The following is a 12,487-nucleotide window of genomic DNA, read 5'->3' on the forward strand; positions in this document are numbered from 1 at the left end:
TTACTCCCTTAGCTTCCTCTCAGTCCTAGCTATCTCTGTCGTACACGTGAACTCGATCGCGCGCGTGCCGAGCAACCGTTCGTTCCAGCTTCCTTCTCTCTTCCATTTTGACCACTCTGACCACTCTGTCGCTTTATCGCCACAGGCAACTACGTGCTCAAGCTTCTTCAAAGAATAGACAAGTGACTATCTTATTATCTTATAATTCTTATTAACAACGTAGATTGATCATGCTCCTTGGATAACTAGCCAACGATTATTCTTCGAACTAAATGCTAAAACAAGTGAGATAACTTATTACTGTAATTTAGTCTTATTACTGTGCCGTTGGTAAATTACGTTATCGCGATATCGCTCGACCGCGATCAACTATCAAAGCGTTTGCTTGCTACATATTTTCATTTCGACGAACATGAAGCAACGTGTAATACTCAGTGTACGCGTAGTTCGAAATTATATACTTTACACGAATAATAAGGATATTTGTTTAAGAAATGGATAATTAATGGATGCTTAACATTTATTCGCGTAGAACTAGTTCACTTATCACCAACTTCAAACGCTCGTAACATTCATTAGATTGTGACATATCGAATTTTATCGCACCAATTTTCCAAATCTTAATTATCATGTTTCTTTTTTAATAAATGTGTTTGGCTTCATATACCTATCGTTGTATAACAATTTAAAGCTAAGAATTTTATTCTTCATACACGATTTTAATATTTCAACCTTTTCAGATAAAAACGCATTCTTCCTAAGAGTCTGTAGTACGAACCAATACAAGTCACGCATTTCATACGTATTGGTATTACTGGCATATAAAAAAAAAAACAATACGACAATTGACGATTTTGTAATATAGATTTTAGAGGAGATATTTGGTTTAATATTTACTCGAATTTCCATTAGAAACATTTTAATGAATGTCTATTTCAGCACCTATAGCGGATGAACGTCAATCCTGTCACATACATTTAAAACCCTCTCGAGCTTATAAAGACAACGATCAAAATGATTAAAACCGTTTGTATAGTCTATTAGATATCCACATTTATTTTACTTGTACGACACTGTATATGTAAAGAAGCCGTTAATCAATTCCAAATTGATTAAGGAGATTGTATTTTGTGACATACTCAATAGTTGAATATTTTGTTTTGAATCGCATAATTGAATATTTTGATACAGATGCGGAAAAACCAATATATATAGTACTCGTATACTCCAATATGTACTAAAAAAATTGTATACTTACCAAGAGCCATTTTTAAATCCTGCCAATGAGTACAAAAGGCTGCACGCGTATGTATTCCAGGAATTTGCGGAAAAGACGATGTCCAAATGGAATGCAATTTTAAAGAAAAATTGCGGTTTCGAAACTATATTACGAATTAATGACACCTTACAAGCTGAAATCGTTAATGATGTAAAAGATTGCACCTATTACATCTTATAATATCAAACGATAATTCTCTAGTCGTAAATTGGCCTAAAAATGAAATATTTAGAGTTGATATAATTTAAATTCGTATTTTTTATTACCATGTTCAAATAATATGATTTCCAATATATCTTACGTATTATATTAACATATTTTTTTACACATTTCAGTAACATAAATATCCACAGGCTACCAACAACAATAAAGCTATTGTGAATTTTTTCTAAGTGAAACATAGTGCGTGTAAACTTTGGTTAAAATCCCTTCTCTATAAAGTTAATAAAAACTTAAGAAGAACTGCTTTTAAAAGAATACTCAATCACTTAGTATGCTCCACTGCTTAGAAAATATAAAAGAAGCTTTTCTTCTGTACCTCTTTGCTTTTTCTCCAAAGATTATGTAAGAATGACTTATTTGTCACTTAAAAGGTGCATAGGCGCATTAACGTCTTTGGTGCATGAAAAATCTCAACTTCAATCGCAATGCTTCATCTGAAATGTTTTTCTTTTAGTACTTCAATGTACTTTGGCCTAGTAAGTTTTGTTACTTACTCGACGTGATACATGTGGCATGTCCGTAATTTTCCCGCTAAACGATGCTAGATGCATGTTCCCTGAGCAAGAATAAGAGAAACATGTCATACAAACGTGCTAAAAAGTTCTTTAATTGAAAAATTATAACAACAATACGAAATAATAATAGACTAGTTTTCGTTCGATACAGTATAGGAACAGATAGGCGGTTTGTAAATGTTTCTCAAATATTTTTGAAATTCTATTGTTCCCATAACATTACCTAGTGCTTTGTAAGAGCGATTTTTAACTTTTTATTGGACATTTTCCTTTTCTTGGTCTACATATATATACAGAAATGTACGTGTACACATACAAGCTGTGACAAGTAGCAGCTACAACGACTTCAATAATTCCATTTTTTATTCTTATTCGCTGCACCTTTATTACACCTTTTTCTATCACTCACACTTTCTGACACTTCTACATTGTCCTCGATTTCTTACATGGAAACCAATTTTCCTTTCGTGACGAAATTTGTGAGTAATTTCAAAACAAGCATGACTATGCGTGTATTAAAATGATTATTGAACTATTTTTAAAGAAATTCTACCGGTAAACATGGCAGTTTAATTATAGGAGACATTCGTTTGAAATACGATAAATGTTGTGTCGCGGTTGACTCACGTAGATTTGTTCCTCTTCGGGATCCATAGTTCGTCACACGGCCGCCTGATCTTCGCACGACCGACTATCCGGCGAGTTAGTCTTCAACAATTTGTATGCGATGAAGAGCGAACAAAGAATAGACAATCCTGAACAATGAACCGTGTTAGATGAATGAACCTTAAAACACAGAACAGTGCTATCCAACCCAAAATATGTTCGAACGCAGAATTACTGCTATTTAGTAGGTATAAATGTGAAACACATTCTTGAATATCAAAAAATATAACTTGGTCAATACTGAAGCATTGGATTTTGTAATATTGTACTATCCGCAGTTTGATTTTACTTATCTTTTGTCAATTATTAAATGAAAGCAAATTATTCCCTTCGGTCCTGTATATTTATAGGTCTTAAATAGATTTGCATTTTTATTGTTTCAGCATGACAAACTTCGTTAAAAGATTTGTGTGCACAATGTGTTATCATCCATCGATTAATATCCCGACGCGTTACGATGAAATTAATCTTATGGTTATTTCATGTAAAACGTATGGAGAAACGATCGTTATCGCAAAAGTTATCAGCCTCGCAACTACATGCTGAATTAACAGCCAGCACAGGTAATATACGAAACTTAAAGTAACGATTCTGGAAGAAATAATTACAATAATTATGTACTGTGATACACTATTGGATTCGAAGAAGATTAAAATTTCTGTAAGGAAAGCGGGCAAGCAATTAAATTTCTCAAAGAAATGATTTTTTAAATAAATTTTTCGCGCAAATTAATAGGTATCAAAACACAATATAACTTTAATTTGAATTACTTTTTCATATCTTTTGTCGTTTACGATCTATAAACATTTACATAGAAAGCCAACTCGGACGAGAGGGTTGATTTCTCCCTTAAAGCACGAACGAATTACGGCTAAATTCCTTAGTTGAGTCTAACGAACACTCTTGCAGAATCTCGTCTCATCGATGGTGTTAGTCAAGGATTGTTATGAATATGAATCTTCTAGAATCTAGAGCATCATCTTCGATGGCACGTCCGCGCGCACGACTACAATGTCGATATCGAGATTCAAAGGATGCATTTTCTAAAAGAGAGCGTTTCTGACATCAAGAACACGTTGGTTGGCATAGCGTTCTCCGTAATAGCGAACAGCAGCGAATAAATTACTGCTATAGGCATTCGAAGTCTTGATTATCTCGAGGTATTCCTTGTTCCTGTATCTCATGGTCGCGATTAAGCGAAACTAACAGCTTGCGTGAACGAAACATTAGAGAAATTCGCGGAAACCTTGTATACATACGTGATACACGTCGCACATCGCTCAGCACAGAGAAATTTCGAATTCAACGTATCATACGCTTCAGCTTGATTGTCAACGATGTACGCTTTTTATGTCGTAGGCAATAAGGACAACTTACATAGAGAAATTTGATCGAATTCCTTTTCATTTCTATAATTCGTGTGACTCCATTGAACTATCGCGGCAGACTATGTGTTTGCTTTGGAAGTTCGTAGTTGATTGGCTCCTCAAGCGAACTTGCGAGGCTGAGAAGCAGTTCCTAGATGGATAGAGCCGATTCTGTTAAAAATTGCACGAAGTTGATTGGGTGACTCTCTAGACCAACCTTTTTAAGGCGTTATCGTCTATGTTCGCTACGGGTCCAAGGGCAATTTATCTCGTTACGTGGGAGGCCTGAAAGTCCTCGACTTCGACGTTTTCCAGGTTCGCGAAATTAGGCCTTGCTACTGTCCTCTTTGTGTCCAAACGGCTAGCGTCAATGATACTTGATTCTATAAACAAACGTCTTCGTCTAAGAACGGAACATTCGATTTTCTCGACAAATAAACCTCGAATAAAAACATTTTGTTCCGTATGCTTTTCTTATCTTTCTATGAGAAATCAGCTCACGCGCATCCGTATATAACTTTCGGACGCGAAGTGCGATTTAAAACTGCAACTCGATAAATGTGAAACTCATCAGAGTCAGAATCTAAAACTCTTGAAATCCGTAGATATGAGAAACCGTATAGAGTTCTGGAACGCCACTAACATATATCAGAAATCCCACGACTATAGAGCACAGTTCAATTCATTAATAAATTAATTTGGAAATAAGCAACTCCGACGCCCGCGAATAAATACGCAAAGTGGAAGATCTAACGTTCGACGCGACACATAGAATTGTCGAACTTTATACTTTAAGACCAAAACAATTATTTACGATTCTTCGCGAACATAAGCATATCGACGACTTCCATTAGTCAAATATGTAATACCATTAACCAAAACCTGGTATATATCATTACTGAATACTTACGAAACGAATATAGCACTTGGAATTACGAGAATTGAACTTGATTATAGAAATATCATTCCCAGCGCGTGGATGAATGTTTCGTTCAATTATTAATACGCAATAACGCTTATAATTAGATTTCGTTGATCTCCTTGTACGTAATATCCATCCCTGGAACAGAAACCGATATTGTGAATATCAAGAACCCAAAAGGTAAAATAATATTGAAACGGAACACAGCCGACTATCTTATTGGCTCTGAAGACAATTGCTTAATCAGTATACTCGCGAATATATGCAAATACAGAACACCGTATATGGATAATATACGGATGCTGATTCACCCAGTGTATTAGGATATTGCATTTCGTATCGCCTAACTTCTCGAAGGATCACCCCTTGGCGGGGGAAAGAAATATACTGAATACTGGTTTATGGTGTATTCAGTGAACATGGAGCCATCAAACTGACTGTCGTGAAATATGATCGATGAAACAGGTGCTGTCTATGAAAGTTTGACAACTGGTCTCACTTAAGTTGTGGATGTTCTGCATGCTCTGGCTGCTGCGGTAGACGGATCGATTCTGATTCCGAAGTCTAATCCTGACTACTGAATTGTATCTCACTGGTTGACTGACTGACTGTTGGATTATAAGTAACTGAAGCGTGACTGATTTAACTTGAAAACTGATTGTGTGTGTATTTTTATGTGTATCCGATAACGATGACACTGCATTGCACTGCACCCGTCGAATTAATCTTGGGCGATATACTCACGAGGAGGAGTGGCGAATGGTAAGCTGTCGATGACACTGAGGGTACGATACCCCCGAACGATAAGAAAATTTAGAACTGTCTCCAATTGCTGAGACAAGATTTACGAATGGTCGTTATGAATGGTCACACGATATTTTACTCTGACCGCTGAAAGTTAAAGTCGATTCGAGATATAAAGCTCGGCTGAAACTGGCAACCGATCGTTTCAACTGATAGTTTCAACTCTGCGAATGCTTGGAGATGTTTATAGGTGAAAGGCACGAGACTGATCTTGCCAGATTCGACCTAGAGTACTTAGCAAGGCGCAAAAAGGATGCGAAAATATACATGTTGCTTGATTTTCACGAAACACAAGAAACTGGCCAATCAGCATGTTCGTTTGTTGGGTGTCGCTAATGCGCTTCCGTGCGCCCGAAGCACAGGAGATACTTGTCGGAAAAAGGGTGAGCGATACTTGGACGAGCGTGAAGCTTGCGATCAATTAGGTAAGAGGGTGCCGTTTTATGACAGACTTGACTGTTGAGAACATCATGGACATGGAAAATTAAAATCATTGTCCCGACCTAGAAATTAGCCTCTTGTCTGCGGAAGTGTGCGTCATAAAATTAGCTAGGAAAATCCTCGGGATTTTTTTGTTTCTACCGATGGAACACTAATTATGTGTTGAATTGCGACTGAAGCCAACGCTAGGTCATTCCTTTTCAATGCATCCGCGATATGTCCCTGGTAAGCTATTTAGGCTTATTAGGTCCGTGGTGCGGCGAAAATAGGATTATAATTTTTTAATAGGATTATAATTACAATGACACATCTGGATGAGCATCCACTATAACCATAGCTTAACGCAAGGCGCAATGTTCAAATAGGATTTATAAAAACGTTTTCTTTAATGTTAATTTGACGAAGCGAAGACAAAAATAGCTTTAACTGTGACGTATAACACAGAAATGAAAAGAAGCCTCGCGGGACAGCACAAAGGCACAAGAGTACTGCTCTCTATCAGCCAACGTCACGCGTTGCTATTAGGTAGTTCGGAAATAAATCGCGGTTTTCAAACATGATACCCTAATTTGTGTTTTTTTATTCGAAATAAATTTATTTGTTCAAAATAACATCCGTTAAATTTAATACGCTTTTCCTAGCGAGATACAAACCTTTTTGTATTTCATGATCATAGAAATCTAGAGTTTTCGGGATGATACGATCCCCTTTCTCTTCGAGTCTTTCATCGCCATTTCGAAATCTTTGAAACCAAAATTATAGCGTTCTTCGGCTGCACTTTGAATCATTTGAAACTCGTGTAAACAAACTGCGAATTTGCTTTTTCTCCCTGAGTACACAAGATTTAGTAAGCAAATAAGTTCTGGCTGTGGAAAAGTATGAACTCAATGCTAACTTTGTTACCGTTTCCTTCAATATTTAGCGGATTTTTCTTTACTTTCGATTACTTCCATCAACCTGTTGGGAACACTGTTCACTAATTTATTCGCTTGAGATATCCGTCTGACCTTTGGATTTTACTCATTTTTTCAGTTCAATTTGATATTTTCTATAGTTGGCTTCTCCTGATCGTCAACTTTTATTGCTACAATTCCCCACAGATTCTCGATCGGTTTCAGATCAGCACTCGATGCTGACCACGATAATAATTCTATTCCAAAAACGAACCACTTTTCCGCAGAGACGGCTATACGAATAAAAACGTTGTCTTGTTGAAAACTTGGCTTTTTGTTTTTTCTACTTCAGTTACGAAAGTTCAATAACTCGCCGTGTAATCCTATAGCATTTACATACATACATGTAGCAGTATACATTTGACGCATTACGTAAACAAATTCGTTTTTCACTTTCTTGGAAATATCAAAAAAACGATGCCGGAAATATGTTTGAACTTAAAATTAATCGCAACACCGTAAATATATGTAACGTAAATATATCCTTAGTAAAATGTAAGATAAACGTATTTCTTAAAACCAGGATCCTACATCTGTCGTTTCATAACGTTGCCGCTTGTTTAATCCGCAGATGCCCTTTTTCAATTTGCATACGTAACCACATTTACTTGAGACAGCGTAGCCCTCGGGTTGCGTTATGTATACATATTATCTCCTTCAATTCTCTATTGCAGCATTCACTGAATATGTATACGATGTATATGTATATGCTAAATCGCTGTATTCGCATCGAAATGCTTCACATTCATATCCATTTTATCTACCATGGTCAAGCGTGTCCTCTTTTAGGCACGTTATCTCTTATCTTCCGTAGTTTATTCTATAAGCAAGTTACTGTATTTATGGCTTTGCACCAATATTTCTTCTCGAGATTTGCGACAATCAGCACGCGGCGTGCCATTTCAAGCAACGATCTATTTTTCTGTTCTACCATGTGTGAATAACGTTCTACTGCCCCCCTCCGGATGCAACGTCGAACAACGCCTTTTCGCTACATGTTCCAAGGCATTTCCAACGAATAGCAGCTTATAGACACGTTTTGTCCACACCGAGGCAACGTAATCTAAGGAACATTTGAATTTTGTATTAGGTTTCAGGCTATTCGTCGCCAGTAACGTGTATACACTGAATGGACATTTGTTTTCGTTGCCTATTTTTCTTTGATCTTTACCATTCCCAATGGGAACAGGAAGCAAGCGACGACATTTGTTGCCGGTAACGGAAACAAGAAAAAACTTGGAGAAACGCTCGACAACAAACGGCGACCTTTTCAAGAAACACGGAACACCAACAAAATGTTTCTCGTTGCTGCTTCGCTGAAAACGGTACTTAAGATCCACAATCGGTCGAGTCTTGCTTTTTTTATTCTCTTGAAGAAGGTGTTCGTGACACGTTCCTTTCGGTGCAGCACTCGCAAGTTTCTCGTTTTCCACGAGATTCATTTTGATACCAATCGCGAACCTCTTTTCTTCCAATTCTTTAATTGCGTTCGAATCTCTGTGTCTAAAGTACATAGGCAGTCTCGTTTATAGCTGCACTAGCTCTTTTCATGATTGCTATCTCGTACAATTCAGGATGAATATCAGTCTTTCAATCGTAACGCATACCTGCTCAAAGCATTGTAATCCCCGCAGCCATTTCACGCCGCGCTTTCGTAATCTTTCTTTTGCTATGCACTGATACATCGTAATAATCGAAGCCATCTAAATCATCTAGATTGAAAATATTTTTCATCGATGAGTATAATTCTTCGGCACTTCTTCCTCCATCGTACGAGTCAAAAGTTAATCGATGCCTTGCTGACGATGCATGTGTTCATTTTTGTTTCAATCGTTTAATATTGTCACGTGTCTAGAATACACAGTAGTTCACGAAAGTATCCGAACGCTTGGCACGGAATTTCTTTTACGTTTTTGCCATTTTCTTCGCATTATTTCAGAATATAATTTTTCTTTTTTTTTTTTTAATATATTAGACACGTTACGTGAAACTTTTCGAAACTTCGTTAGCACCGTAATGAGACACGACTATCGTATTATAATAGTGAAATTTGAAACCAATTCGTAGATATATTTAAGCTAGAAGACATTTATTGCAATCATACGCTGAATAAAAAATTAGTGAATAGCGGTCTTAAACATGCAATTAGTGCTAAAGACGGTTTCGTCACGTATTCTAGCTTAGTTAACAGTGGATAAATGACTCCTGCTTATATCTTCTTACTCTCTATAATGATCTTCTAACTTCTATATACATTCTCAATTTTAGCAACATAATCGCGATAGTTGTATCTCGTTACTAATGAGATTAGAAAATATTTTGAATTGTAATATACACATAAACTTTCTAATAGAATTCGAACGCTTTCGTGAGCCACGATTGTATTTGATAAATAATTCTCGAATTAGTTTCCAATTTTTTCAAGCGATTTAACATGACGAGTTGGATACATCGAAAGACGCAGCACGCAAACGGTTGCATCATTTTTTTTTTTTCGTGTAAACTGCAGAGAGTTGTCCACTACTTTTCCTACTACTACGATAATTCTACCATAATTCTGTGCTTTTTCATTAACGTTTAATGATTATCTTTAATTTAAGTTTAGCTTTTTTAATTTCTCTTCATAGACATCGATATTCTTCAGTTCGATAAATTTTATTTTCTTAACTTCAAAATGCCATGAAATTTCCTTTTACTTTATCCTTCTTCGCCTCATTTCTATGAAGAATATTTTCAATGCACCTAACCATAACCACCTACGTCTAATTCTATATCGCATCTAGGATATTGTAAGCGCTCCTCCGCAAAACTAATACCATAATTCTGACTTATACTCCTTCGTCCGCGCAACAGTGATGTATCCTTATCGTTTTCTAAAATTGGCGCCGAATATTGAGAAACAATATGGCGACGTCCAAGCAGCATCGAACGCTTAACGACGATTTTCATCTTCGTCAACATAAAAGTCATGTTATACCTGCATTTCTGATTACCTTGCTGGCGAATCATCTCTCGTGCAGAATAGGTGATCTGGGCGATGAGGAAGTTGAGGTTTCCGCACGAATCACTTAACACAGATCTAATCGGTAAGCAAAGTCCTGTGACTCTTTTTTCATAATTCATTTATCTGTCGTTATTCGTAACAACACCAACGTTGCAAGATATCTCGTATATTCCTAAAGATTCTATGTCCCGACGTTAGCGCATCAAAACGCGAACTACGCTGTCTCGTGAAATCTAAAGATCGATACACGTATCGCAATATATTTTGCCGTAGGTTACTTAAAACTGATAGCCGTTTCGTGAAATTCATGTATACTGAGAATCGTGCATTGCCGCGTAAGCAGCGCCGCTTTAGGGGCACGTGTTAAAGAGACTTCCGTGACAGACAATCGTCAACGAGGCCCAGAGGTTGGTTAACAGTACGTGATACGGTAGCTTTAACGTAATCTGGTTTCCTTGACGACGCGGAGGACGCTTCGCTAGAACTGTCTAATCGCTCGGCTAACCTATCGATATGTCACTTTCGTGTTAGGAATTTGTCATTTAATCGACCATTAACCAATTAGGTAAGTCCCTTACATCACTTACGAAAGTCTACCTCCCTCTACATCGTTTGCGAAATCAAACGTACCTCGACTGCTCTCGAATTAGTTTATCAATTATGCTACCTTCGTGTTCGCCTTCAAATGAACGTAGCGGATTTTACGCTTAGCGTGCTGCGTGCTGCGAGCTGCGCACGCATGTGTGATCATGAACAGTCTGAAATTATTAAATTTAATTAAATCGACTGATGCTTTTTAGGAGCGGGGTGAGAGGGAACTGCGAACATATCGGTAATTCCGATGTTGTGCGTGGAACAGTTTTTCTCTCCTTGGCTGTCTGACCGATAGCCGAATCAGGAGTAACCCTTCCCAGTGTTCTAATATTTTTCTTCGAAAGTTCGCGTAGAAAGTTGTTATCTCAACGAAGAATCCATGGAATTTGCTTTTAAGGATAATACTCGTGTATCAAACTGAGATTCGGATTAAATCGAAACAGTGAAGAACAGAGCTTTTAAACATTCACAGCACCCACAAAAACATGTAGGTCGTTCGACGCTGACTGCAGTATGAAACAGAACATCTTGAGGGAAGAAAAAGTGTGAGAAATTGAGGGAAGATAACTTATCGATACCAATGGACAGCGATAGACTTTTCTTCAATTTAGAAGCGATTTTCGAATGTTGACGAGCGGAAGGCAAGCTGCGGCTACTGTGAGCATCGACGCACGCTTCGTCTACGCAAGGAATCAACTCGCTCCGACAGCAAGCCACGAAGAAACAACAGCGCAAAGCAAAAATTATAGTATATTATAGTATATATAGATTTCCGAAATATTGTAGCCTACTGTAGCACGGTAACAAGTATGGAGTAGCTGCCCTTGAATACGATTAAGCTACTTAAAATAGTCGTTGGTCTAGGTATTGTACACAATACAAAGTGGCTCACAAAAATATTCGAACGCTCCTAAAATCTTTTCATGTATACAGGGTGTCCCGTTTAACTCTGCCCCCCTTAATTATTCTCTTATTTGTTAAATATAAAATATACAATAAACATATCGTACAATGTTACATGATGCAAGAAAATGTTTCGAGAGAAAATCATTGTATTGTAAGGAGGAAATTAGGCTATGAAACTGAATGTCATCTCTGGGTCACATCTTTTGAAATTTTCGTAATTTGCAACGTCTTTTCTTTTTTTTTAACGGAGTAACCTATTTCCTTATTTACTATTAAAAAGATGAGATCAAAACGCATCTCGCCATGACTCATACCATGTAACCTTGAAATAATTTCATAAGATTTCGCAAATAATCGACTAAGATGGAAATTCACAGAGAATGAATTACAGAAGCAAGATAAACATCTCAATCGCATTATTTGTTATCCTAACGTGCACTCAACGATCTGAAAATTACTGCAGACAGAAAAATACGTGTTTTCACCGCCTATGCATATGTATGTTTACTCTGGCATATATTTTCAGATCGAATTCAAATTTCGCCAATATAATGATGGCGATCGCATCTCATAACAGTGCTAATGAAATTTCAAAATGTTTCATAGCATAACACATGCGCAATGATATACTGTAGGCACGTGGAAGTTTTCGACGACAAGTGTACAAATACTTTCACGAAGCGCTGTAAATCGAAAAAGAGAATGAAATTTGTTCGTTTGAGGCTTCGTTTCCGAGGAAATTGAATTTGAAAATTCAACAAGTACTCACGTACTCCCCATCGGACATTTCCAATATGAATATCCTATTCTATGT

General features: G+C 37.1%; 1 long non-coding RNA gene across 2 annotated transcripts; it reads right to left on the reverse strand.

Annotated features, from left to right (window-relative positions):
• Positions 1–1,519: 1,519 nt before the first annotated feature.
• On the reverse strand, positions 1,520–10,950 carry LOC125385860. 2 transcript variants are annotated; one of them, XR_007225560.1, is made up of 7 exons: positions 7,120–10,105; positions 6,870–7,045; positions 4,960–5,109; positions 4,267–4,432; positions 2,644–4,200; positions 1,996–2,057; positions 1,520–1,935 (listed from the first exon to the last, which is right to left on the reverse strand). It is a non-coding gene; the product is annotated as an uncharacterized LOC125385860 (long non-coding RNA). The 2 variants fall into 2 exon arrangements; XR_007225559.1 differs by having other exon boundaries at positions 6,870–10,950.
• Positions 10,951–12,487: the final 1,537 nt, after the last annotated feature.

This window comes from Bombus terrestris, chromosome 10, assembly GCF_910591885.1.
Source record: "Bombus terrestris chromosome 10, iyBomTerr1.2, whole genome shotgun sequence".
Classification (NCBI taxonomy): Eukaryota; Metazoa; Arthropoda; class Insecta; order Hymenoptera; family Apidae; genus Bombus; species Bombus terrestris.